The 5,000-nt window shown below is 43.8% G+C and overlaps 1 protein-coding gene across 4 annotated transcripts in view; it reads left to right on the top strand.

Annotated features, from left to right (window-relative positions):
* Positions 1–5,000, top strand: part of LOC113804936 (SIN3-HDAC complex-associated factor) — a 102,799-nt gene that overhangs the window by 70,682 nt on the left and 27,117 nt on the right. The window contains exon 1 of one of the 4 annotated variants that reach the window (XM_027355849.2): positions 2,921–5,000. This exon is cut by the window's right edge and continues 70 nt beyond it. The exons of the other annotated variants lie outside the window; for them this stretch is intronic. The gene's annotated coding sequence lies outside the window, so the exon portion shown is untranslated. Of the gene's footprint in view, positions 1–2,920 lie in introns of those variants that run through there. 4 annotated transcript variants of the gene reach the window in all.

Raw genomic sequence — 5,000 nt, 5'->3', positions numbered from 1 at the left:
CTGGTATTTCTCTACCTTTCTAATCCTCAATTTACTGAAAAAACGCATGTCTCCTCTCAATGCAAAAATGACCTTATAGCGCCTTTGTAGCTAAAAAGCAGGAGGCTTAAATATTGCATTCCATCATTATCTTTCGTAGGTTAAACTTCAATTTTCCGCGTTGCCTATTCTCCTATTCATCCATTTACATGGCCAGTAGAAACACAGCTGGCGGACACCTGGCCCTCACCTGCGTCAGGCAGATCGAGTGTCCATCTACCAGGTTGAGGATTTGTGACCACGTACTTAGCACGTGAAATTGGAAGACGTTTATATTGAGGTGCATAGCTTGCGCTCTTTACCTGGCTTATAGACTAAAGATGAATCAGAGTTCCAAAATGTTTTCCTTCCATCCGTCAGACAACCTTTCGTTTCGAGCGTTGTTTTTGCTGTTTGAATTTCAAAAGTTTCTTTGGAATACCCAGTATTTTGTTATTGCGTTCATCCCATCGTCGTTTTCATTAGCGTTAGTATAAATGGCATGGCCATTATCATCATCAGTCATCAATAATTGCCCTCGCATTGATATATACAGATCGTGTCCTCATCGTGCGGCAGCCACATTACGCCGAGTTGATAGGTTACCCAAGCTATGTTGAATCTCGTGAGCTGTTGTGTGAGGCAGTTTTAGGCAGTTGTCATTGCAGGACAGGGCGCGTGTTTTGTGCCCTCTTCGTGTGTGCGCGTGCCCACCAGCTGAGGATTTGTACCTCTGAGGGGGTAAAACATACACTGTTGTCGTGGTTTTGCCCATCTGCTGTCTCCTAATCGCGGTCTTCCTTCTTTCTTTTCGTTGCGCAGAGTACACCGTTTTTAATATTTGATGAAAATCCATATTCGCCGAGATTATTCATTTGTGAGAGGGCTACAATGGACCATCATTACGGAGAATGCTGTACAGATTTTACGCGTGTGTGTGCGCGGCGCACCAGAAACAAAGAACAGCTGCGCCTTCTGTTAGTCCCGGGACAGCATCCCTATTCCCCACCAGATGACTCGCCTCAAAATTGCTTTCTAAAAATTTTGATACACATGCTACTTGTATATTTACTTGGAATTTGAGCGTTATCCGCTGATGTATTCATAGGTAATGATAAAGTGGTTCTCATGTAATATGATTTTTGGCTGACTAAAAATCTACAAAAACCACAGCTGAATGATTGCACTAGTGGAATGCCATAAGCAGTGTGTGTGTGTATGTGTGTGTGTGTGTTTGTGTGTTTGTGTGTGTGTGTGTGTGTGTGTGTGTGTGTGTGTGTTTGTGTATATATATATATATATATATATATATATATATATATATATATATATATATATATATATATATATATATATAACACTCATAGACATAAAATGTATCCGTTTTGCAGCTGATTAATTATTGGGTTATGATCAGCACCTTTATGTGGGAGCGTGGGACAAGAGCTTGGGCATGGAATACCGGGAATCAGAACAAAGCTGGTCTAAGGGTCGTGTTTTCCTCGAGTACAGCAAGGGAAAGTGAATCTTATTGTGGCGCTCTGTAGGGCCGTTTAAGTGGGCTTCTCCAAGGGAAGAAGAGCGAAGTTGGCGCTGTGCGAACGCGTGTCCCCCGCCCCTTCCATTCCCCCTTCCCGCCGATCCCCCCTTCCCCCCTCTCTCCTTTCGTACCCAACCTCCGCCATCTCCCCTCCCGCCATTTTGCCACACCTGCCCTCGCGGAAAGACGGGTTGACGATCCCAACCAGACTGTTTACATTTCATGCGCGTTGGCTCATGAGCTGTGCATTTGTTTGAATCATCGAAATGAATGACGTCAGTTTATTATAGGGGCACATTGACCGAAAGAGGATTATTTGAATTTCACAAGTACGAGTATGCCGAAGCAGTCCAAACAGATGATTGTTTGGTGACTTTTAACCGTCACCATGATGTTCATTTCACCACGTAGTACCATCGGATGACGTCACCCAATCTGTACTCGCAGCACGTGCCACCTTGTGGCCAAACGCCCCAAAATGTTTTGTCATGATGGCCAAGAAGCAGCACTGAGTGTTAGCGGTTGTTCCCTTGTCGATCAAATGAATGCGTGGACGTAGAGGGAAGTCCACATGGTCACTGGCCCGCACTTAGCCTTGTAAATCAAACTCAGCCGCGCCAGTCCCCATCTTTACCCACCTGCCTTCGTCGTCCAACTGTGAAACCTCGACGCTTTCCGCTTTCTTGGTCATCGCTCGAACCTCCCTTATTAACTTGAGCTTCACTTGCCAGGATGTTAAAAGGGCTCAGGTTTGTCTCATTTCCATTGATTTTATGCAGCTGGAAACCTGTGTTATTAGTAGTTTACGATCATGCTCAAGATGTATTATTGGTATTATTTAGTTGTTATTACTGTTGTTGTTGCTAGTAGTAGTAGTAGTAGTAGTAGTAATCTTCATCATTGTTATTGTTCTTGTCGTCTTGGCTTTATTACTGCTATTATTGTTGTCACAGTCACCGTTATTATTATTATTATTATTATTATTATTATTATTATTATTATTATTATTATTATTGTGAACTTTTCCAGTAAAGACATTTAAATACACATCGCACAAATTGGCGATGCACAAAGAGTGGAGTTACATATAGAAACTCCAGGTTATTGCTTGTCTTTAAAAAGCCAAACAAGCTGTTAATCAAATGCGCCGCATGCATCTTGTTACGTTTCTTGGCGCAAGAGGAAGTGCGCCGACTTCCTCTATGGGACACGAAAGGCTTCTTACAAAGGTATTATTGTCAGAGCAAGAAACAAAATTGATGTCTCGTAGCGGCAGTGTCGGCGTTGTCTCCTCGGCAACTCCCTGCATGTGTCATGCTTTGTGTTTGTTGTTTTCTAAGGCAGAAGGAACGGAGGGGCAGAGGTACATCAACGTGACTTCGCGGAGGAGCGAAGTAGGGAGGGGCGGGCAAACTGCAAACAATACACGCTCTGATTAATGATTGACACTTTGATTGCATTATTACGTCTATTTTCCTTTTGCAGTATGTCATTTGTTTCAGTCAATAAGCTCTCGGGTTTATTTACTTACCCTCCCGTGCTTGCTCTTGCTACGCCGATTGTTGGATTCGCTGTATTTTTTGCTACCCTGAAGAGGGCTTTAAGCATCCTTATAGTTGGTGTGCATATACACGCACATACACATACCCGCGCGCGCACTCACACACACAGACACACACCTCAAGTATACACGCACTCATTCATGTTCACAGGTATATTGATGTGTATATGCGTGTATACATATGTTTGTTTGTTTGTTAGTGTGTGAAAGTCCCAGTGTTGAGTTGGTGATCCGAGTCACGTGAGCCACGCGCTAGCACCAAGGTTAGCCAGACAGTCACGTGCTACCAGACTACCAGTTCCTGCTTAGGGTGCCTTGTCATCCTCAAGCACTTCAATAGCTTGTCTCTTTTCGTTTCGACAATTTTAGTCATCTTCATTCATCTTGGCGCAGATTAACTTTTAAAGAATATTTTAACCCCCACGAGCAAGACGTCTTCATGCAGTTTACTGTTTTCTTGTAGAATTGATACCCATTTGATGTCATTGGACTCGTGCCTCATACAATGTCTTAGAAAGTGTTATGGTTGCGGGTATTCATACATACTGAGAATCAATAATCCACCACCGCAGGAACCGCTAGAGGTTTGCGGGAGTCATACAGATTCTTTCCCGAGTTATACAATCCAGTTGAGAATCCCATTGGTTTCATTGCTTTTACATACACACAAAAATTAAGTCTCGAAGCCCATACAGTAAATGCCTTCGACACTCATTCCAGCAGTCCTTCATGCTGCAATGCCTGGGTTAATACACGAACATCTCTGAGCGTAGAGAGGGAATTTCAGCCTATTTTGGTAATGCATGCGGATTGCTTCTAATTAAGCAAAGTATATGTAATCGCTAGTGTTATTTCTCCACAAACAAAACAGCATTGCTAGAAAATGTTGGGTTTCTTTTAAGTAAATTGCATTTGATGCATATTAATAAAAAAAAGAATCTATTACTTCAGAATATGGAGTTACACTGTGGCTTGTTTATCCTCACTTCACGATAGACAAGTGTGTATGGCTTAAATTCACTGAGGCGTCATGTCGACTTAATGACGTGAAAGTTGTCAATTATAAGCAGACTTACAATTCTGATAGCTTTAGGGAAGGTGGAATCGGTAGACCATAATGGGTGGCTGTGGCTGCCATTGGTGTTTGTACCCAGCTAATTTGTCTTGAAGAGAGAGGAATATAGTGATGGAAGCAGCGCTCTGAGCAGAGCTGGATCGGCCGGTACTTGGATGTGGGTCACAGCACCGCTCAATGGACAGGGCCATATTTGTGCGTACGCCAGCTAGCCCGTCTACCTGCCGCTTGGCTATCAATACGCTCTACGTCATAGTGCTTTCGTCACAGAGTCCGTTCCCTTTGATTGGTGCTAGTGTGTGACGTCAGAACTCATGAACGTCATCTCCCACCGCCCGTGAGTGGCGAGCGACTAAACCTTGGAGGGAGCTGCATTCTCATTGGTGGATCAAAGGTTTCTCCTCACAACTGCGAAAGTAACTGGCGGACCCGGCACGCGTCAGGTCCGCTGACGTCATCCTTCTGACGTCACGACCAGCTGATTGCTCTAGAGTGTTTGAGGCACCGTGAAGGGGGTCGATTTCTGAAAAATGATTGTTATAGAATATTAAATGAAAATAATATGTATTTTACTTTGCGATATGGTTGATTCGTCCTTTCAACATACGGATGTGACTCCAGAAGACGTGTCTTAAAGTATTAAGAGAAATAATGGTTGAATCAAAAGCCCCCTCTCCTCCAGCTAGCACAGGGAGTGGGGAATGGAGGCATCACAGGAAGTCGGGCTGGGCTTCCCCCATGGTCGCTTTTCGCCTTCAGTTTGCTGCGCGTTGTGAGAGAGAGGGTATCCCTCCGCGCTTTACATT

The sequence above is a fragment of the Penaeus vannamei genome, chromosome 9 (assembly GCF_042767895.1).
Source record: "Penaeus vannamei isolate JL-2024 chromosome 9, ASM4276789v1, whole genome shotgun sequence".
Classification (NCBI taxonomy): Eukaryota; Metazoa; Arthropoda; class Malacostraca; order Decapoda; family Penaeidae; genus Penaeus; species Penaeus vannamei.
The sequence above is the reverse complement of the archived record's forward strand: the minus strand, read 5'-3'. Positions and strand labels throughout refer to the sequence as shown.